Here is a 24,519-nt window from a genome sequence, read left to right on the forward strand (position 1 = left end):
AGCGAACGACAATTAGCCGCTTCTTTCTGTGCCAGCAAGAATTATTCAACTAGTCCAATGCACGTCAATCAAACAGTATAGTTAGCCCGGGATTTCAATGGTAGAACACCATACTAGTGGTGAATTCTACTGATTTCAAGTTATGAAGGTGTAGAATTGGGAGGTGTGTCCACTTTGCCGTGGCAAGCTAACGTGATCTTACAGTAAGATTTCTACACTCTTAAAAGTTTGTCACTGAATGTTTTCTTTGAATCAAAAAAGTGCCCTACCTCCCTAGAACACAACATATAGGTGCCGATCCAATTGAAGAAGGTATACAGTGGAGTAACTTTACTGAAAATGTTGGGGGGGTGGGGGGCATGACATCTGTAGAAAAGGTGCCCCAGCCAAATGAATGGGGCCAAAATGGTTAGCCATGAAAGTTGGGGGGGCAGGCGGGAGTCGTCAAACACCCCTGCGCCCCCCCCCTCTAAAATTACGCCCATGCAGGTATACCTTATGATTTGAGACCAATCACGAATGGTTCTGGTGAAGCCGAAAGGTTGCGCTCTATTCTGATTTCAGATTATACTGTAAGACTGCCACAATATGAGAAACCAGAGTTGTTAAAGCCAGGGTTGCATAGTCCGAATGTGTAACAGAAACACATCATATGGCAATAGAGTCAGAGAGAAAAGAGAGACAGAGGCTTGGTCAGCGAGATTATGCAACCCCGTTGGGGTGGATTTGTGATATTGTATGTGTGCAACAGTTTAAAACAAGCATTGGCAAAGCCAACAGTTTTGGCTTTAAACAGTTTCATTTCAGAAGAATTATATGCAGCCCTTACAGTGCCGCCTAATAGTCAAAATTAAAAAAGACCCACTAACCATCTCCCTAGGCTTACTACATTTATAATGATGCACACAACTATTTTTAATGTCCTACCAATACCCCACCACAATCCCGCAAAAGAGTTAACTCCCCATATCATTAAAGAAAATGTCAAACCTGCACATAAAGCCCATCATCCCAACCTTAAAACAAGCATTGGCAATGCCAACAGTTTGGGCATTTGTGTAGGCATGGGAAAGACGCTTGACGGGCACTGCCGTAGTGGTATTAACTGGCCATTGAGGGTAGCAGGTGCAAAATGGGGCAAGTACCTGGGCATCTAATCGCAGTGCCTGGTAAATCCCTAATAGTTATACACAAGCCAAAACTGTTGGCTTTGCCAATGCCTAATTTTAACAGCACTTCAGTGACGAACACACATAATGCTTATACATCTAGTGGCTGAAGGCAGACCTGGTTAAGACCTTTTTATTACACGCATTTACAGCACCAACAAACTCATTAACACTAGGAAGAATGCTTTGAAAAAACTCTGGCAGGCACTTCGACAACAAAGTTTGATGGAAAGACTTGATTATAGAGAGCTCAAACAGTTTTCATAATATATATATTTTTTAATGTATCTCAGTTTCCCTGAGGCAGTGTTTCAGGCGGGTTGGGGCAGGAACTGGGTGGGAATGGCCATACGGATTAACATGGTCATGGGTGGGCAATGCCAACAGTTCAGGCTTTTTTTGGATGGGTGTGGGGTGTGTTTTGGGGTGTGGATGGCTGGAACATCATATAGATTTGACTTGGAGATGGCCGTTAAATGGGTGGACACATAACCAAAGAACACACAAAGTCTATAGTATCCATCCTCGTATGTCATCTCCATTGAAAAGCAATATAGACCCTCTTTGAACATCTTATTTTAACATCTAATTTTTAAACTCTTATTTTAATAACAATAGTTTTGGCTTAAAGGTAGCGCTTTCAGTGCCACCTAATAGCCAAAACTTAAAAGTTGTCCCACGATCCCCTCAATACATCCCACTGTCAAGGTGATGTGATACAGAAAAATATGGAATTAAGTTTTGCTTCTACAGTTATGTCTATTTACCCCAGTTGTAGTGTTAAACCTTGTACCCCTTGAATGTTTGCCTAAAAGTGGTTTTCTTCTTTGCTGTATGCATTTACCCCATTGCATGTTTTTTCGTGCATGTGGCATCATATGCACATTACATTAATGCGTGTTTCTGATGTGCCTGTTTGAAGAGTTGCGCTCTGCGTATTTTATGATCAGTTTATAGCATCAGCTTCTTTAACTTAGAAGCTTCTCCCCAAACCCACGCCACTGGGCACCCTGCGATGAGTGGGCACAACAAAAAGAGAGAGAGCACAAAGTGGGAGACGAAGAAACCAAGTTGCAGGAGCTGGAGATTCACTAGGTGCTCCTGAGTGCAGTAACCTTTTCATGGTAAAATAAAGAGTGTTCTTCACCATAGATCTTTTTGGTGCTTAATTTCTTGACATCCACAGTGGTGACACATTCTGGGAGGTCCTGAGGTCCGGCATAGCACCCCAGCCCACTTCTCACTGGCTCCTGTGTCTCATCAGCACCACCTGGTATTCGGTACCACGGTTTCCCGACGAGTTTGTTTGTTTGTTTGTTTGTTTGTTTGTTTTGTTATTTATAATGCGCATCATACCCGGGGGTAACAGGGCACAGCAGTTACAAGTATATGCAAAGCTTAGTTACAACAGATAGGTATACAAGTAATTAATTACAAGAAGGTAAATATGGTTGACTGTGCCTCAGGATCATGCAAGGGGTAACTCTTCTGTCACTATTCCTTCAGTCGCCTGAAGAGGCCCTCCGATTCTCTCCGCTCAATTCCAAACTTATTTGTAGACCATGGTATGGAATATGCCCCTGAAAGAAACTACTATGCTGTGGAATGAAGGTCAGGGAGTTTTCATGCTTCTTGAGCTAGCCAAGAAGTCTAATGGTTTTGCATTCAATCATGTCTTCTTTGAAGCAAATGCAGGTTTGAGGACAGATTTGGTGAGTTAACCAACATTGTTTTGGATATCAGAAATTATATACACAGCTGCAACCCCCCTTAGAGCCTATTGATGATTTTGTCACTGCTTTGAAAGGGCTAGCAATCACATGTGCTTTTTGGAATATGGCAGATACATTTACCAGGGACCAACTCTAAGTGCATTGTTATGGATCCAAAATGCAGGAAGCACAATGTGTGAGAGAAGTTCCTACGCTGGAGCAAGCAGTCACTGAAGCGGAAACAGTCAAATGTTCCATCCATTCAATCATAGAGGTCATTCATACACATCAAGGCAGATGTTTGTGTGTTGTGCCGATGCTGTTCTGAGCATGGCAGAACTTGCCAGTCGGCAGACCCACAGATGAGGGTCAACATAGATGCTCCCCTTCAATCCTAGTTGAAGGGAAAAATATTTCCACTGTGGCAGTCAAAATCATCTAGCCCAGGACAGACCATGCCCGCTCAAGGAAAACGATTGCATTGAATGCAACAAGATGGGGAAACTTCACGGCAATGTGAAACCTCAAGTGATGCCACACCATAACCGAGGTAGAGGATGATTCAGACCTGGAAGAACTAATTGAACAGTTAGAAAACGTGGTACAAATCCGATCTCTGATGTAAATAGTGATGGCTTTACAGCAAGACTTCTGGTGGACTCTGGCTCTGACTACACCATTCTACTACAAGACAAATAGTTTTCATTGTTTCCCAGATGCAAGAACCAACTGCACAAGCTTATGGCAGACTTACTCGGATACCAGTGTAGTAACAACTCTTCAAAGACATGCCCATCTTAATAAAAGTGTGTGTATCAAAGTACCAGCAGTACCAGGCTCAAATGACCAGAGAATCTTAGAAAAGTAACTCAATCCTTGTTCCAAAGAACACATGTTCTTTGTTCAGCACACATCAGTAGTAGGCTGCCTCATTCAAAATGCAAATGTGTTTTACAGGACAATTGGAACCCTCTAACAATATGTTCAGAATATCATTCTACAATGAGATACAGTGCTAGTGAATCATCAGGTGTGTCCCCTACCATTCACAGTATGCAAAGACCTCAAACTACTACATGAGAACTTTCTACACAAACATTTTTATTGAGTCAATCAAAGCCACAGAATGGCTGAGCCCAGAAGTCCTCACGAGAAAACAAGAAGGGCAATGCCTGCACCTATTTGTTAAGCTACACAATCTCAACAACAATATAGTCATGGGCTCGTTTCCTCTTGCCATCATCACAGAAACCCTCCTATTAGTCCATGAAGCCAAGATCATCTCAAAGTTAGAACTCAAGAGGGAATACCAACAGTGTTGCCACCCCCAGACTCAAAAGACTATATACTTCATTGCTTACCTGGAGGGCTCAGATCAATGCAATAAGAATGCCCTTCAGGCTCTTCTCTGCAGATGCAGTCTTCCAAAGACTCATTTCCAACCTCTTTTGCAACATCATTTATCCATATTCCAAGGTGACAAATTAGCCTACAGACGTGGCACAAACATTGAAGGGCAGCAGATTGTCTCTATACAAAGAAAATTGCAAGTTTGGACAACCAGGGAACAACCAGGTACAGCATATATGCATATGGAATCCAACCGAAAGTCTTCTTAGTGGAAGCCCTTTTCAAGGCACCATGTGCCAGCAACAAAGAACAACTGTTCTTTCATGCGTTTGATAGAAAATGATGCAAAGTTCATCAAAGTTTTCTTCTCAACGATGTAGCCACTTCACTGCCCCCTCAGAAAGGGGATGCTGTATGTGTGACCGGACCAATATCAGGCTGGATTTGAAAAAATCAAGACAAATATTCTGGACAGCCCAACACTGCTCCCACTTAAACCAGACAAACCCACAGTTGTAACAATAGATGCCAGCACATCTGGTCTAGGTGGGTGCCACAGTGAAGCAGAAAGACAGAGACAGCGATGCCATTGTCACATTTGCATACAGAGCACTTTCAGAACCAGAACAAATTGTTCAGTAATAAAAAACAAATGATAGCACGCCCTCGGTGAAAGAACACTTTAGGAATTAACCACAAATTTGCAAACAGGTTGTGTCTAATTCTGAGCTGTCCCTCCTTCATGTGCGTTGTCTTATGCTTAAGGAGCTGCTACCTCCAAAGACATCATACATTTTTAGTATGAAAACTATATACAGATAAAAACCTTTTAGAGATCAACTGAGTGCGTGCGTGCAAAAATACTCAGTGGCGAGTAACTTCTAATAATTGCTAGTCTTGATTATTACAAAATTACGTATTGAATAATGAATTAATTTAAAGTACTTTGCACATTTGTACTGATAAACTCACTCTTAAGGAACAAATCTGTTCCCGGGATCACAATGCTAATTTATTGATACTGAATTTTTCGTGTACATCGAATTCCAATCAAAATAATATGCTGATTCAATTTGACTGGCTAACATGTATTTCACGCATTTGAAGATTTGCATAATTCAGACTGACAATACTGTTTGTGTGCTTCTTCAGAACCAATGTATCGAAATGTGATTATACTTCAATTTTTCACACCTGACAAATAATCTTCTCATATAATATTTAGTATATTGGTTAATGTGCTCATATTTGAAAACAACACAACCTTGTAGATTATTCCAGATTTCTTGTATTATTTCCCAATTGTCGCCTTGTTAGGGTTACGTTTCTTGTTCAATATTCTGTGGCGTCCACGCGGACGCCATGTAATACTGAAAAAGAAGCGCAATCCTAAGGATGCGATTTAGAAGCAAATAAGCAAAAAGCACATGAAAGAAAGGAATATAATTCAAATCAAAGAGAGACATTTGGGAAATAATAAAATCCGGAATGCAGGTGATGTATTCAATGATTGAATTATACATTCATTGCTTATTCATTCATTTTATTTGTGATGTCAATAATGTCTCTGTTAATGGGATTCTGGGCACTGGACCACCAGACTCAAAAATGCTGCAATCCGGTGCAGTCCCAGTGCTTGATCACCATTTTCGGGGATTAGGCAGCTCTGTAAATCATCACTTTTGAATGCTCCTCAGAATAATATAACCAACAGATACATTTGTTCTCTCTTTACTGATCCTGAGTTCAACAGCATTTTATTGCCAACCAGCCACAACTATGTACTTGATTTGTTTTGCGGGTTGGGTGCTTGGAGCCAGATGTGTATGTTTGCACTGATGATTAATGGAAATAATAGATTTTGGCTGCTACTTCATGAGATGGATTTACAGTGACTATTGATGATATGATATGGCATTTGTAACGCACCTAAACACAAGTGTTTCAAGGCGTGGCGTGGCGAGGCAAGGAAGGGGGAACAGAGGGAGGACAGAGACAATGATCTTACTAGGCCGAGCGACATTGAGATTGTGCAAGTGCAGGGGGGAAAAGGGCCAGGGCACAGGGGAGGGGGGCAGTGCTGTACATGGGATCAACACAATAACAAGAAGTGCGGCTGGCAGGTGCAAAGGGAAGTGCAGACAGCAGGTGTCCAAAAGTGCAGGTCGCGGGACTGTAGGGTTGCAGTTACACCCCCAAGTGTAAGGGTTGCCAGAAGGCAGTGCGGGTATGCAACTGAGCAGGCAGGGACCTGGGCCCGAAATCAAAGGGTAGCCAGGTGACCAGTGCAGTATCAGACAGGAACTCGGCAGTGGAGAGGAAGAGAGAAGGCAGAAGCAAAGGGGAATGTCTTGAGGTGCTTCTGGAACCGTAGATGGTTCTCCTCAAGTTTCAGAGAGGCAGGGAGAAGGTTCCAGAGGGAGGCACAAGCCAAATGAAAGAGATCTACCACCAACTCGTTGCTTGGAGAAGCGACTGACCCTGGGGGAGTTGGAGGTGGAGGAGTGAAGAGCTTGAGTAGGAAGGTATTTACGAAGAGGGAGTTGGAGGTATTGAGGACCCAGGCCCCAGAAGGGACAATGCAGAGGGTGTTGAACGTAAACCTTGCAGCCACTTGGAGATTTCAGTGATGGAGAGATACAATCCCTGGGCTTGAGACCAAGGACAAGTCTTGCAGTCCTGTTCTGGATGAGTTGCAGAGGGCGGAGAGTAGAATCAGGCCGATTTGGAAAGAGGCTGTTGCAGTAGTCCAGCCTAGAGAGAACCAGAGCTCTAAAGACAGTGAGCTTCTGGGGGAAGGAGAGGAAAGGAAGAATACATCTGAGGAGGTGCAGTTGGTAGTTTCACTTCTTAGAAACGTCAGAGATGTTAGGAGAAAAGGAGAGTGTGGAGTCGAAGATGACCCTGACGTTCTTAGCCTCACAGGTGGGAGCAGGAAGAGGGCCAAGGGAGGCCGGCCAGAGAGTGACAGGAAAGGAGGGTGCAGGTGTGCTGATGAGGAGAACATCCATCGTACTGGCATTAAGGCAGAGAACGTTGGCTGCTCACCACTTCTGGATAGCAGACAGACCGAGATGAGAGAAGGAGAAGAGGTGGCAGAGTGGAGCCTGAAAACGAGCTGAGTGTCATCTGCATAGCACTGAAAGTTGGAGCACAGAGCAACAATGCAGTGGGCGAGAGATGGCAAGTATTGGTTGAACAGCCAGGGAGAGAGGTTAGACCCCTGGGGAACACCATAGGTAGAGAGTGAGATAGAGGAAAGGAAGGACCCAAGTTGGACCTGGGAGGGTTGATCGGAGAGAAACAAGGTCAGCCAGGCCAGTGCCTCATCAGTGATACCCAGGTTATCACGTAGACGATTGAGCAGGATGGCATGGTTGACCATGTCAAAAGCAGAAGAGAGATTGAGTAACATGAGGACAGAGGGGATATTATAATCAAGGTTAGAGAGCAGGTCTTCACAGATGTTCAGGAGAGCAGTTTCCGTGCTTCTGGCTGCTCTGAAGCCAGACTGATGGTCATGGAGACAGCCAGCAGTTTCAGTGTGAATATTAAGCTGGGAGATGGCCAGCTTTTTCATGAGTTTGCCCAGGAAAGCAGTGATGGAGATCGGATGATAGTTAGCCAGACAGGAGGAGTCGGCTGAGGGTTTCTTGAGAAGAGGGCACACAAGACAGTGCTTCAGGAGGAAGGGAAGGCTTCAGTGGCGAAGGAGTGGTTGCAGACATCAGCCAGGGCAGTAGCGAGGGTGCCAATGTGGTCCTGAATGGTTTTGGAAGAACAGAGAAGATCCTTTTTAGAACCCTCATCAGGGGAGAACAGAGGAAAGCAAGAGGGAGGTGAGGTGGCCACAGGGGGGCTGGAGGTAGAGGAGAGAGTAGAGGGAGGAGGAGGAAAGTACGAGAGGGTGGACAGGATGTCCTGGGTTTTATAGATGAAATGAGAAGCCATGGCCGTGCAGAGGGCCTGGGAGGGAACAGGAGAGGCAGAGACTGCAGCAAGATTGGCCAGCTCCTTGCAGATTTTAACGAGTTTGGTCGAGTTGTTAGATACCGCAGAGATGGAGGCCTGGATGTGGGCTCTCTTCTTAGTGCAGACAGAGAGCCGGTATTGCCTTTGGAGCAGGTGGCAGACCAGTTTGTCAGAGGATGCACAAGAAGCTAGCCATTTCCTCTCAGCCACCCTGCACTTGCATTTAAGGGTGATGAGGTCAGAGTCATAACAGGAGTTGCACTTGGCTTTGGGCTTCAAGAAGATCCTCATGACAGGGGCAAGAACATCAAGAGTATAAGAGACAGAAAAGTGGAGCATGGAAAGGGCTGTGTCAGGATGTGAGTCAGCCAGAGGAGGAGGAGGGGGAGAGAAGGTGGCGGCGAAAGCCTCAACTGGCACACGTTTCATGGGTCGGATGACCAAGAAGGTTGGTGGCAGTGCTGGAGTTGGCTTGGTCTGAGGGGTAGAGTGGGAGAGATGGGAGGAAAGGAAAAAGTGATCCCTCCAAGAGAGTGGAGAGGTGAGGGGGATAGAGAGGGTGAGGTCTGATTTGATTTTGATTTTGATTCATTTCTTACGCGCACCAAGCAAGCAATTGTATTCGGGCGCAGATGTTAACTATATGTTATATATTTAGCTGTGGGTTGTAGGTTCACCATAGATACTTAAGTTCATTTGAATAGGAATGTTTTTAATTCTTTTCTAAAGGTTGCCAGTGTAGTGCATGTCTGTAGAGAGAATGACATCCATAATGTGCCCTGCGGAGTGAGTCGGGACAGAGGGGAGAATAGAAAGAGAGAGAGAGTCACAGAGGTCACAAAAGAGTCCACAGAATGGCCAGCAAGCATCCCGGTGGATGTTAAAGTCTCCAAGAAGGAGGAGTTTAGTGGTCGAAGCCAGGAGGCAGGAGGAGCAGCCTGCCCACTCAGACAGGAAGGAGGTGATCTGACCAGGTGGCCTATAGATTGTAGCCACGGTAAGAGAGGTGGCCAGGAGAGAGAGAGAGATCCTGCAGACAAGGTATTCAAAAGAGGAGTAGGCGTGCATAGGAATGACAGAGGCAGGAATCCACTCCGGGAAGATCCAGGCTACACCCCCTCTGAAACAGATGGATCTAGGCGAGGAGAGGATCTTGTAGCCATCACGGAGGAGAGTGTCAAAGCTTGTGACAGAGCTGGCCGTGAACCTTGTCCCGGTGAGACCAAGGACATTGAGATCAAGTTCTTCCAGGAGGTGGCAAATGTCAGAGGAGTGTTTGACAGCTGAGCGAGAGTTGACAGTGGCAATATGGAGAATGTTGCCAACCTTGAAAGACTTCCGGGGAGAGGTACAAATCAGAGGTATGCCCTGCAAAGGTGTAGAAGGAGCTCGGGGGGGGCAGAAGAGGAAGGAGGAGAGGGCAAGGTAGCCAAGGAGGAGGCAGAGGGGGGAGGCAAGGAAGCCCACTTCCCCTTCCTGCTCCTTGAACATAACCAACTTCAATACTCCAGACCTTGGCCTATCCACACTACACATAAACAAACCGAAGAATCAGTTCTATGTTTACACCCACCATCTCTGAGATGTTGAAAGCACACCTAGAGTGAACCATCCCACATAGTCCATAAAATCATCAACATTGCAAGTACACACCAAGACACCAGATAGTCTGGTTTAGAGTTGTTAGTGAGGAGTGACGACATGTCTCCCTCAAAGGAGAAAAATGGGCCAGGAGGTCTATAAATCAGGTTAGCAGGTATAGTTTGTGTTGGCGATAGGGGTAATTTAATTGAGAGGAGTTCTGCGGAGGGGAACATTTGGAAAGGGACCTGTCTAAGGCCTAAGGAGGTTTTTACGATGATGGCAACACCACCGCCTTTAGCTGAGGTTCTATCATGCCTGTTAATAGTATACTGGTATGGGATAGCTAGTGAGAGTAGTGGACCAGATGTAGGTTGGAGCCACATCTCAGTAATAGCTAGGAAGTCGAGGTCGTTGGTCAGTATGATGTCAATAATATCAAGCGTATGGGCTGTTAATGACCTGGCATTGATAAGACCTCCTTTGATGGTAGTGGTGATGTTCTCCAAGGGCAGTATGTTATATAGGCTGTTTTAAGCCAGGAGAGCTTGTTTTAGGAGGTGACTTGTTGGTGGTGCTGGTCTTTTCTTGACAATTTCTAGTTTAGACATAGTTCCGTGCGGGCTGAGAGTCGCTTGATGAAATCCTTTAATGAGTCTGTGACCAAGTCTCAGATTTCTAATTGCAGTTGGGCAAGGTAGGTTTGGTGTGGATTTGAAGGCATATAGTCTTATCCATTGGTCTGGCGTTAGTACGTGGTCTTTAATTAGTCTATGTGGCGTCAATGTCATAGATTTAGTAACATATTGGTCAAAGTCAGGTAGGAAGGTAGTGGGATTGATGCTGTCTGAGCATGGCAGTTTTATGGCCATATACTGGATGGTTCAATAAAACTATATTTCCGTCATTAACAGCATTAACAACAATAACCACATTACAATGTAGGTATAGTTACATTCAGCATTGCAATATTAGTAGGTTGTACAGTATCAGGCGAGTAAACTGAATAGAGAGCAGTTGTTCTGACAAGACTACAAGAGAAAAGGACTACAGCATACGAATTAAGCAACATAGGATTTCGGCATTACTAGCGGGCATAGAGGAGGAAATCGGGGACGCTAGTCGTGTGTAGCTTAGGCACGTCGGGTGTCGTGAGAGAAGCTGCTGAGAGCAATAGATACTGCGTGACAAGCATACGTGCGATGCAGAAGTTGCAGCAGCTCAATAAACGGGCATGGTAGAAGCACGCTAATGTACAGTTAGAGCAATGAGAGGCTAATTAACAGCGAGGTGTTAATCAGCATTGGTATGTGTGTGAACAGCCATGCGACGCTTATACACTGGCGACATACAACATGAGGAGCCATAAACAGGAATACAACATCACTGTGGTTGGAGCATGCTAGGGTTTGTGGGACAGTGACAAGCAGTATATTATGCCACAATAGAAGGGTTTTGTAAAGTCGATGGTCGTATGCCGTTTGTCCACTTTGTACCCCTTGTCAGCCAGTAATGTTTGTAATGTCACTGAATCCTTCCTGCACTCGTCTTCTGTTGTACTGCTTACTAAAGGTAATCCACGTGCTATATCACTGTACTTGCACCCTACAGAATGCTCAAATCCATTTATATTACCCTTTTGAATATGCTCGGTCCCTCACAGTACCCTTGAGGCATTGTAGCATGTTCAAATCTTGTCCCGCGATACGTAAATGCAGTGAGATACCTGGAGTCAGGATGCAGGGCAATAGAGAAGAAAGCATTCTTCAAATCTACTACAGTGAAGTAACTCGCCTCTGCTGGTATGCTGTAGAAAATTGTCAGAGGGTTTGGAACAAGCTGACATTCTGCTTCCATAATGTTATTAAGAGGGTGTAAATCGTGTCTGAAATGCCACGCTCCTCCCTTTCAATTTTTAATCAGATCTATCGCTGTATTACATGGTGATGTAGACACCTCTATTATACATTGCTGCCATAGGGCATGCAGTGTCTCATACATGCCTTTTCTGCTTCTTGGGAGAGGGGGGTATTGCTTCACTCGTGGAAACAGTGCTCATGAGGTCCTGTAGTCCATACATTCTTTGGGACTTTTTCCAAATCCTCCTGCATGTATTTTGTCTCTTTTTTTTACCAGTTGTGTCATCTGGTGCCTGCTCCTTCCTTTATCTGCGCTGGATAGGTTATGCTGAGCTGAAACACTATCTACCCTCTTCTCCTTCTAGTGTAGCAAACAATTCTGTGTCTGTCACTCCTGTCAGCGTTAGTGTGGGGTCGATGCATAGTATCGATCACCACTCCATGTTATCATCATCTGTAGCAACCAATATAACCATGTCTTTCTGGCACTACTACTTAGGTATAGCATTGTGTGTTTTCCTGGAGTGATGATGCAGGGGCACCGTGGTCTGAACAGGAATTAATTTGACAGTCAAAACACCTTCCCTTCTATGCCTGGGATCCATCCTAGCAGTACCTGTAGCCCATATAAAAACACTGGTGTGCGCGAGTATCCCTCTCGATGTGCTTTGTGCATAGTACGCCCGTATCAACACAGCCACCTGCCTGGGTACATCCCAGGTGTGGTGCACACCATCCCCTTTTCTGAAAATGAAATTGTGGCATTCAATTTGCTTAAAACATCTCTTCCTAATATGTTAATGGTGTGTCTTTTGAATACAATAATGGCGCTACGATATGCTGCGTCCCTATTGTCAATGGTAAATCCTTTGTCATAGGAACCGCTTGGATGGTCCCAAAAAAGCCTTGTGTGTCCAATTATTTGTTGGCTAATGAGAATCCCCCTCCCTTTATACAGAATCTAGTAGCTCCACTGTCTATTAGAAAGAAAAAGTCCCTCTGTCCTATTTGAACTGCTACCTCGGCTCCTCCTCTGGGTCTTCAGTTACTGCTAGAACAGGACACATTCATACGTCCCGTGGGCACCCCTTTTGGGAAAGTCTATGCTCGAAGATGTAAAGGCATGTCCTCCCACCACTGTGACTCCTGTGTAATGAGGCCCCTCGTTCTGCCCCAATATTGTCACTTTCCCTGGTGCGGGTGTCTGTGCTGGTGCCTTTAGTATGCTCAGTGTACCCTGCGTTTTTGCTCCCCCTAGGGCCGGTCCTTGTCCCTATGGAGGCATGGCCTGTGTCTAGATAGGCTGCACTTGCATTTGTAGCTGCGGCACCATTTGTGCCTGCTGAGGCTGTACATATGTCTGTGTATAATGCTGCTGTGGCTGAACTCCTTCCTGCTGTCCTATTTGATGAATGAGTGTGCATGTTTGTGCAAAGTGATAGACATTTCTGCAGGCAAAACACTGTCCTCCAAACAGGGGCCCCATACCCCTATATCCAAATTATTTTCCCATTGGATAAAATCCCCTTCCCATCTGATACTGCCCCATGTACGCATTTACTCAGCCTGCTTATAAGAACCCAGGCAGTTGTGTATTTATATATCCGGGCTGCTGTTGTATTTGTTGTATTCCCTACTACGGGTTAGATGGTGCCTATGTGCATTCCCCTTCCTGTATTACTGTAGTCTCTGGAAGCCCCCCTTGTTGGGGGAGTGGGGTGGAATGCTGGCTGGTCCTGTGAGCACTGCCTCCTTCCATGCTTATTTTGTCAAATTTCCTCTGCACAAGTTTGTTACCACGTTGTCAACTACCTCCTTTTCTTTTTCCTATTTTGTTTTACAATAGTGTGCAACAGTTGCCTGTATCTCGGGCCATCCCTTTGCTTCGACCCAGACAACTTTTTCTAGGGAAGTATGTACATCGGTGGAAAGCCCCCTCACAAGAATGTAATTGAGAGGTATTTTATGATCCCAGGACTGCTTATTCTCCGGTATCCACACCATTGAACCCACTGCTACCAAATTTGGCATGGATTCTCCATTTGTCTGCGGCAAGATTGTAATCTGTTTGGAGGTAAAAAAGTCACTCCGTAGACACCCACATTTACTGATACAACGATTCACTACAGAAGGTACTAAAAGGAGGCAACATTTGGAAAAGTGTCTGAAGCAAAGTGTTCTATGTGTTGGTTATTCCTTTTGAAATGTATTACTTCTGTATACAGTTCAAAAGTGTTTATTTAAGCATTCTTAAAGGGAATTAAAAAAATGTACATTTCTTTTATCACGCCACTCCAAATATGGGAAATGGCAAGGTTACAATTTACTTAACTTCATTCTCAAGAAGAGCCCACAATCAATCTTTCTTGGACATTTTCTCAAATGTGCTGAAGCCATTAAGTGACTGAAACATGCCGCACAAAAAACGAACATCACTTGGAAAAGCTCCATCTGATGCAAAGTGAAAATCAATATCAAGAGATTCTGAAGCACAACAACAGCAGCATGACTTGCTGACCACCAGAGGACAAAAGCAACTTTCTCCAGTGCAAATGAAATGCCAGAGCAAACTGAAGCAAGACTTGCTGACATAAGGACAAGAGCAACATCCTCCAGGGCACATGAGACACCAGAGCAACCTGAAGCAAGACTTGCCAACAAGAGGATAAGAGCAACCTCCTCCAGGGCACATGAGACACCACTCGATCAGGACACAGGCTACGCCAGGTACCTCATCTAGTATTTGATGTATCTGGATACACCTCTCTCGGAGCCTTCCACACGTGTGCTCTGTTATTATTAAAAGGTGCCCCACCATGTATGTTAACGTCACCCCAGTGTATCCTGCTTGGTGCCAAATCTTTTCACTTCATACCCCCAGCAATTCTGCCAATAAGCTCTTAATGTTCCCTATGGCCAATGGGATCCCTGCTGTCTCCTTCTCAAATACATATATCCACTTGCTGGCCTCTGCCATTAGTGAAGGTAGACTGTATACCAAATCATCCCTGTCCATTGTCTGCCAGGGTACGTTGTGTACTTCCCCTTTTGCCTTCTTTAGAAGGGGCAGCTCTGTTCATGCTTGGTGCCTAGCCCCCCATCATGGTCTTTGTATTACTGCCATCCTTGCTTTTCTACTTCGAAGTCTGTTCCCCCAGTTCCCTGTGTGTTCCTTTCTTTCCTCTTCCTCCCAATTCTATTCTCCTCCTTCCTCTATTCCCATTTGTTCAATCACATTTGTCAAATTTCTCATCCCTGTTGTCACTGTTGCTACTATCCTCCCAATCTGATGCAGTACGACCACCCTCTGTCGTATCCTGGTCACCTTCTTCCATGTCCTGTTCCCAGTCATCAATTTTATATGTCCTGCTGTCCATCCCTGCTGTTGTTCCTTCTTTTCCTGTTCCTTCCCTTTTTCTTTATCCCCCTCTCCAGTGCCTTTTTCTGCTTCTCTAAACATTGAGTCAAGTTGCAGTTCTGTGCTTTTCCGAATATCTGCTAAGTATTTCATTTACCCTTTCTTGTCCTTATCCCCATAATAAGGGTCTAACTCTGCATTGTTTTTGTTTATTTTCTCCTTGTCTGGGGATGCTCGTCTGGGGTTTCTATATCCTGCATCTGGTTTTAACAGTGGGTATAATGCATAAGGAGGGGGTGGAGCACTACTCATCTCCTATTCTCCTTCTTCCTTCTTTTTCTTTTTTTCGTTTCTTCGTACAGCTTCCAGAGACCTAAAAAATATTGTCTTTTTTAAGCTTCGCAACTTTCCCACTGTGTCATTCACCAACTGAAAGTGATATCTTAATATTTTATCACAATATTGGGGCACCCTTTGCACATATGATTGAGGAGTTGTAAGCGGCTTCAATTCAACACTACAGCTAAGTCAATGCCTAGTCTGGGATGCTGATGGAAACCCTTATTGATGTATTTTTATGTCCAGTTCGTTTACTCTGGATGACAACCCTTAAATAACACCCCTCTCTTAGAATCCCCCTGAGCCCACTGAGCCAAGAAGTAGGTTTGTTTTGCAAATTAAAAGGTTTATTTGAAAAATCACACAATATATATATATATATATATATATATCACACTTTTATAAATAAATTGATAATTGATAGCACACTTGTGAATATGAGCAGTAATCAGCAATAGGTAATCCTACTGTAGCACAGTTCTTGGATACTTATGAATAGGAACAGATAAATAAGGTAGCAGAGAATGCTTTATATGGTTCAAGGAGATGCAAAGATGAAATGCAGTACAGAAATAAACTGATATGGTTTCACAAGAGATATGTTCACTTTTCCCCTTGTGGCAATTCACTCCCCCCCCCTATGCAATGTAAGGAGATGGAAGTAACACGCACAGTCTTCAGGAATACGATCACAATAGAACACGAATTTCAGTTCCCCCTAGCAAGCTTATAGCACCAGGGATGATTTTAAAGCAGGCAAGATCCCTTGAAATGTGGTGGCAATGAAGTAAAAATATCCTAAAACTGCTTTTAATTCCCTATAGGAGGTTCAGGGTAGGTGATAGCTACTTTGAATGAGTTCAGGTCCACACTAACAATGATTAATGAGGGATTATCAGGTTGAAAACGGATTTCAGTAATGGAAACAAAGCGCAGATGTTTTTGACAGGAGCTAATTTTTCAATTCGCGGCAATGTTTTCGAGTGCGTCAAGCGCAATTACGGAGGCACTATAAGGAGTAGCAAGTCAGTTTAGAGCTTGTTGGAAAGCTGGGAATCTTAGCTTTACATTAAAAGTTCGTTCCTAGGATGCACGGTTCCAAAGATACAGATGATTTTGTAAAGGTAGTTTTTCAGAAATGAAATTACAGTTTCGGAATGACAGATGCGCTTTGAAAGGTTTGAATCAACAGGAGTAACACACGATTTCTTATGATGCAGTTCTAAAGAGGTTCAAATGTTTTGAATCAGATTATTTTAAGCTAAGAGATGGGTTCTGCACAGTTCTAGCAGGGTACTCGCACTATAAATTTGAAAGGAATGGCCTCGTCACGGATCTGGTCAACAAGTTTAGCTGCGGTTCTCTCTGCTCCGCGGGTCAATCAGGCACCAGTTCTGTTCACAGCGGTCTGGTCTAGGTCTCTGGTTCTGCTGGTCTGGATCAAGTGGATTCTGGATACCGCACTGCTTTCTGGGTACTGGTTCTGTTCTGGATACACAGGACTCTTAGCAAGCAGCAAACCGCACAGCCCGGCGGTTGAATAGTTTGCAAAAGATTTTGAGGCCTGCTGAAGAGTTCAGCTCTTTAGAGTTTTTGTTCTGAGTTAGTCTGGATCTCTGGAGTTCTGGTTTCTGTAGTTCTCCATCAGCGTGCTGCGCAGGAATTCAGTTGAAGGTTGGAAAATGAATGTCCCTACCTGGATTTCAGTGGTCCTTTTTATGTGTTTTGAAAATGGGTGTGTGCGTGGGCATAACTAAGCCTGCCCCTCACAACTTATCATTGGCCAGGTTTTCCTCTCTCCCTTGATTGGGGGAAGGAAATGGAGTGTCATCGTGATGAGGTAGTTTATGGGTCAGAGGATCCACCCCTGGTCAATTTGCACACAAATCTATTCTTGATCCAAATACACATTTATCTATGTACCATTTTTCTAACATTATATGTCCAGTTAACATATTTTCTGTAGCACCAAACCATCCGATCCCTGTCTTTGTAAGATGTTGTGTCCACTTCTGACAGAATTCTGCCCTTTTCATCCAGATAACGACCTCTAAACCTTTCCAGATGTTACACAAATGTTCACAAGGAATATGGGTATCAGATGATAAGGTGTCAGATTTTTAACATGCATACATTTGGAGTAACAACCTATTTTCCGCTACTATCCCCAAGAACATACCACAGAGTCCTAATACCTCTTAAAATGTGCACAGAAAAATCACAAGAATAATGATATTAATTATATAATTTTGACAAGTCCGTACTATGAATTATCCATCTTTTTAAAATTATGCTCTGGCCCAGAGGGGTGTGGTTTCCTAAAGCACATGGTGGAATTTCTGGTTTGTCCACTTCCTCCAACTCAAGTTGCTCACAGAGGCACTGCCCCTCCCAGTTTCTGTCAAGAGGAAGCCATTTTACTACCCCCCTGAATTACCATTTGCCTGAGCCAAGGAAGGCTCATTGTTCAATTTCCTGCAGTCCCCAGCTGCTCCTCCCCTAATCCAATCAGAGAGGTGTCATCTCCCTTTGGTGAGGGCAGGAGAATGCAGGCCAAGCCTGGGAACATTTGTTGAGCAAGTTTCAACTCCCGTCGGGGGTAATTGTCAGGCAGAATTCAATCTCTTTAAGCCAGGCTTCAGCTAAATGTCACATTTGTTCCTAGTTTTTCTTCATTCAAATCAAACTTACAATTTCTACACATGCAGCTAGAACGCTCTTTCTAAGCTCAAAACTATGACATTTAACAGTTGCAAACTATGTGACACTCAACAGTAGGTCACTCATTTATTTTAATCATTTAGATTTTAGTGGCTTTCAGTCCAATTTACCTTAAGCTGCTGACATCCACAGCTCAGCCAGTTTCATTATGAACATTATTTTAGGCTCTTTCCCTTTCCAGATTTTGTATGCACACAAGACTACATTCTGCCAAATGTCTGCTGGTGTTCATTGAGATTTTTGAAAATCTTGCAATGTTTAAAATAGGCATTTTTAGCTTGCATTTCAGAGAAACAAAGGTGATTTCAAAGCGCTTTTTGAGCTAACAGGCACTGCTGTTTTTCCTTTGGTATGCATTCCACTCATGGCACTCCTGGCCCATCACGCTCGCACTGGTGGGTGGTAGGTCAGGCAGCCATTTTGGTGTGCGCAAAAACTGTGCAGTTTTCCTGGATCCTGACGCAAATGTGGGCTTTTCCGCTATCTTGGATTTCCTAAGCCCACAGCACCAAATGTTGCAGCATAATAGTTCAAACGTGGGTCAGGACACACAACAGAGTGCATCCACATAGGCGGCTGACACTATGTAGCCTTTTTCCTAATTTTTATAGTACTCTCCCTTCCCCCTTCTGTTCTTGACCCCTCCCACTTACATCTCAAAACACTTTTACCCCCTTCCTCACCCACACACACACTCACTCACTTACTATTCAACTCATTCACACTAGTTCGTTCACACTGGGCTTCTCCTCAGGCCCGCCCTTTCACACTGTTTACACACAATGGCCCTCTCCACAGGCACGTCTTATTAGTTTCAGTTAGTACACAAAGGGCCTTCTCTGTAGGCCTGCCACCTTAACAATTCTGCCCTATGTTAATGTGCCTGGGTTCGGTTGCTCTTCACTTCTTTCAACCGTGCCCCTGGCACGTGCTAAACAGCTCCTCCGATATTTACATGTTAATTTGGTTCTGGCCCTTCCGTGACTTCCAAAACCACAAACTGAACAACACACTGACTACACCTTATCACAATGAACTACTACTGCTTTGACAAAACGCCAATGCATATGCCTTTTCTCTTTTTCTTCACAATCTTCAATACTCTTCAACCCTTAAAAAATAAAAATGATGCAATTATGCCAATTGCCTGCACTACGCGCAACTCTCATCTAACAAGGTCTGCCATTTTACTATGCAAACCTCTGCTCTAATGCAGATGTGCCACTGCCCACTCCCTCCCTATCAGGTGGGTGGACCTGCAATGTGCATCTACTGCAGCCAATCGCACTCCACCTCTTGAGTGTGTGTCCTATACACCATAAAAATAATCCCTCCCTCTTCCGGTGTGTTCATGCACGGGTACACTAACTTATCCTTCTTTGGAGATTCTTGAGTCTTCTCAACAATGGAGTCTTTCTTTAAAGGCCAGTAACCATTTCTTAGAAAAGGGAGCGTTCTGACCAGTCAGACCTTTGGGTACTCAGCGTCTGCACAACCTCCTCGGTACTGAGCTGCAAACACTGTCCCACGCTCCTCCGGGAGTATGGCTGCAATCCCCACGTCTCAACAGTAAAAATTGCAAAAGTAGTCTAAAAATGGAGTGCACACCACATAAGAAGTAAAGCAATTTATTCTGGCCTCAGATACAGCTGGGTAAGTGAAATTCAAACAGAATGCGGAATAGAACTGTAAGAAACACGCTGTCAAAATCACCCCAAGAACCAAAGCTTTTATAATCACACAATCTAATTTGCATCAATACATATTACAACATGAGGATAGTTGTCTATGTGAAGCTGATTGGTGAAGCTGTATAATTCCCGTATACATTATCTTGAAATGATTGGGTCCTGCAAACCTTACCACACTACCTTTGGCACCCTCTGTGACGTCACAGTTCTGCCCACAATTCCCACATCATAGTACCAAAACATTGAGACATTTGAGATGACCAGCAGATCTTTATTCATCTGCCGCCGGTCATCTCCATCTGTTTCTCATGGGAACACAATCGATCATGACACCACAAGAGCCTTGAACTGTTAACAAGTTACTGGCGTAATCTTGTATCTTAGGAACTCTTCAGACCACTTCCCAGACTGAGATGTGCTAAGGGACAATTTGAAACCACCATGGGACACTTTGAAACCATCAGTAGACCACTTTCATAAACTAATATGCTGAATTATAAAATGCTTGTGCATTCACTGCCTTTCCTGGCACCCATGAGCTGCACTTCCTGACCTCAAAAGTATCAAAGGCTGCTCATCTCTTACAACATGATCCTGGGAATGTCCAGCTAGCTTCTAGGGCTGTTTGGCAGATTAATAAAATGTGAATTCAGTCAGTCAATGTGAATTCATTTCTAATGAAAGCAGGCTGCAAGGCCTGTTTACAGTGCCTAGGTCTAATGCTAAGCCTTACATACTTACCTATAATTCAAGCTACACTACCTATATGTTATTTGTCCAGAACACAATTTGCTGGGGTCAGCTTAGTACATAGGTAGGACTGTGTGGCTATCAACAAAGTTATATAGTGTGCAAACAGCCCAGGGAAATCATTGTGCTGATAGGTTTGTGCCTCTTTACAATGCTGAACTTGCATTTTTACCACACAGCTTTCAACCGTTTCCACTGTATATCATATATGCACTGATTCGGCACTAGCCATAGACAGTAGCACAATACTGGCAAGTTGTCACAATCTTTGGCTATAGCCACTATATATTCTAACATATAAATGGTCCACTAGGCATGGCTTTTGACCTTGAGCAGTTTGTACATCTTTTGGCCACTTCCACTGTATGTTTTAAAATAATAAAATGCAATAAGCGATGGCCTTCGGCCGTGCCCACTGTATATTATATACACTAACCATGGTCTTCAACAAGGTACTAGCCACGCCTTTGGCTGTTCCGACTGTATATTGTAACATATGAATGGGCACTAGCTATGGCCTTCAGCCCTGGCCACTGACTACAGCTTTCAACGTTGTCCCCTCTATATTTTAAAACAGTGATGGGCTACTAGACATGGCTTTTAACCAAGCACATTGGTATTTCTGAACACCAACCAACCTTAGCTATGGCCTTTGGTGCTGGCCAGTGTTGTCCTGGCCAAATCCACGGCCTAAATTGTTATTAAAGTAATAAAAGTTTTCTTGAGCTAACTTATATATGTCTAATTCCATTACTGATGTAATCAGTTATATACAAAGTAATTAGTGTTGTCACCAGTGATGGTATCAGTGTTCTCATACAGCATGTAATTAGTGATGTCATCAGTGATGTGATCTGTGATGTCATCATTGTGGTCATAGTCTGCGCAACACAGGGCACAAAGTTAAGGTGTTTTTAGCTCAATTTCAGGGGTTTTGTTGCATTAAGTTATCATCTTAACATCCTTGCAACTAAAGTTGTTTTCCTTGAATTTCAAGGGTTTTGTTATTCCATAGAATTTTAGAATGCTTCCAGACCACTAGCATGGTCTTCGGCAATGGCCCGTAGGCATGGCCTTTGGCCTGGTAGTGTCCATTTTAAAACACGACCAGACCACTAACCATGGCCTTCAGACATGGCTGGTGGGCACGGCCACTCTATAGTTTAAAACACTTGCAACCCATCGCTCAAAGAGGTTCATCAAACACAAAGTGATTTTGGCCTGTTTTGACAGTGGTATTGTTATGTATAAAATATTGTATGCTTTGAGAACTCACAATTATAGGCAATGTGAAGGGAGATTAAATTATTGGCATGGACCACACACTCTGGTTAAGCAGCATGTTCCAAGCCACTTGTTTTATAGCCAGTCTCTTGATGTCTGTTGAGATACATCGCACAACCCCAACTAACCACATTTATGCAGCACGGAAACAGAGAAAAAATGACCGGCGGCAAGAACAAATGCCAAGATACTTTCTGCACCCATAGCGAAAATCAAAAGCTGGCACCCATGAATATACATGCAGTAAGTGAAAATATATCTTAAAGTGAAATATACAAATGTAGTTCATTTGAAGTTCCCCTTAGAAGAAAGTGTGCAAGACAAAATAGCATTGGAATTTTGAAAAAAAGTAATGAACACCAGAAAAATAACCTGAAAGAGGAAATGTTCAAATAAATATGCTGGCAAAGTATGAAAAGGTACTCCCCTTTTAAACCAAGCAATCTGTCGTGAAATATTCCCTGGTAAACAAAATCCCAATACGAAACAAGTGGTTGTTGTCTTGTGGGTAAGCTTCTGTACTGGGAACATGACAACCTCAGTAAAATCCTGGTAGCCAAGTACTTGAGCAAGCTTGCCAACCTCTAAAAAGGGGTTTCAACGTTCACGTCATCATCATTTTTGTAGGAGCTGGAAGGAAGGTGCTGCGGGAGCGATTCCGCCATTGCGAAGCACATTTCGTATAGTTGATTGTTATTTGGTTTCTGGAACACAAATTGGCTTAATCATCCCATCTTGGACAGCAAAGTCCCCAGAAGCAATGGCACCATAAAAAATCCTGACATCTGTATTAGGAGTTTCCGACGCATCGCTCCACGCGTCATTGTGTCAACCTAACCACCTATGTCCCAGCATGAAAAATCCAATGAAGCACTTGACCCAGTCACGCAGACAATAACTGAAATCATCATGGCACTCTTTGATTCAGACAATTCTTTGAAAGGATGGGGAATTTGAGCCTTTGCAATTCCTGGTGAAGTTAATTGGAAATTGCTGATAGAGGGTATCGATAAAAGTAGAAGAGAAATATGTGAAGAAAAGGATTTCAAGGAGTCATGCTTTTCTAGTTGGATACCGTTTTCTGGAATTCAGGCCCAGAGATGAAATAGACGTCAGTGGAATACATGAGTCCCAACCAAGAAGTCTAAAGAATATAAGAAGACCAAATGGTCACTACATAACAGAATGTTGCTATACGAAAATTAACCCCTGAAGAATGTCCTTAAATTGTGTAAATCGATATAGGAAAGAAACATGTTGGGTAGTGTGGATTGTAGAATGAGAGGATGTATGGATGACATGAGTATGAATGAATAGAACATCTAATGTGGGGATATTCGAGCACCCAGTGAAGAAATGAGAGGACACAAAAAACAAACTAAGAACTGAAAAATCTGTCCTCATTTGATGAACTATTTGTAAACAAGAATAGGTATTAGGTAACAGAATGTTATGTAGGTCTCTTTTTCGTGGTCAACGAGGCCAAAAATAGAGAAAAATGTGCGATAATTGATCTTAGATAAAAGTGTAATCATTTGTATTAGAGGAAATTGTGAATGTATTTTTAGTGATGTTTTTATTGAGAATAAATAAATAAATATTTTTGATAAAAAATTTTTTGGTATTAGTATGTTGTGATATAATGAACTAAACAGCATGCATAAATGAGTCAGAAAAAGGTACTGGAGAAGCAAGGGACCCTTTAAGCATTAGTGTGGTTTACTCTAGATTCTTTGTGTCGAGGGTTGTCTTAAAGAGGTCCATAAAAATATTCCCTCTAGTCTCTCAAAGTGTTATATACAACCTCTAAAAACCCCATGTGTTGCATCCGCCCTCTGAAAAAAAGTTATGCTCTTCACACACTTGTGTCCTTTATTGTGCCCTGAAAAACAGCCCATCCACAATCGGGGGAGAATAACTGCACCAGTGTCCAGGATTACAAACTTTCTTGCCACATCATGGGCAAATACTCATGATCTTCTTGCCCTCTATTCATTTCCCCTCCTCACCTTGATGTCTGGCTTTCAACAATACTCGGCTTTATAAAGATAACTTGAAAAGTACACATTCCAGAGAGGTTTTTGCATGACGTTCCAGATAGTATGACGTTGCAGTAATCTAGTCTAGAACCAATAATGGCTCTAACTATGGTGAGGCAGTTATGTTGTGAGAGGAAAGGTCTGGCTGCATTAATGATTTTGGCGTAGTAGGCTGATGAGTTGGAGATAGCATTTACTTGTCTGTCCATGGTGAGGTTTGAGTCTAGGTAGACGACCAGTGTTTTGACGTGTTCAGACACTTTGATAGGTGTATTGTCGATGGTGAAGGAGGCGTATTCCTGACTAAGGGTTCCCAGGGTGGTAGGTGAGCCTATGAGTAGGAGTTCTGTCTTTTCACTATTTAAACAGAGCCAGTTGTCTGCCATCCATGATTGGATGGTTGAGGATATGTCTGTGAGATTGGCCATGTTAGTCTTGTAGTCACCTGTGAGCGGGATTAACACCTGCGTGTCGTCCGCATAGTTCATGATATGTCTTCCGATCACCCCTGGCAGTTTTTTGCCAACATTATAATAAGTATCATTTGTAGAGACTTGTCATGAAACGGAAATGCACATGTGATGTCATTATTGATGTCATGGGTGTTAGTCCTTGCAGTGCACGGTGGTGGTGCGAGTTACGGTTGCTTAGCTTACCATAACTGGTGAATTTCTGAGGTTTTTCAGTTTTACAT

At 43.5% G+C, this 24,519-nt stretch overlaps 1 protein-coding gene across 1 annotated transcript in view; it reads left to right on the forward strand.

Moving 5' to 3' along the window:
- SPATA17 (spermatogenesis associated 17) overlaps positions 1-24,519 on the forward strand; it is a 1,004,194-nt gene that overhangs the window by 261 nt on the left and 979,414 nt on the right. The gene's annotated exons all lie outside the window — the stretch shown is intronic.

The sequence above is a fragment of the Ambystoma mexicanum genome, chromosome 4q (assembly GCF_040938575.1).
Source record: "Ambystoma mexicanum isolate Mex_15411 chromosome 4q, UKY_AmexF1_1, whole genome shotgun sequence".
NCBI lineage: Eukaryota > Metazoa > Chordata > Amphibia > Caudata > Ambystomatidae > Ambystoma > Ambystoma mexicanum.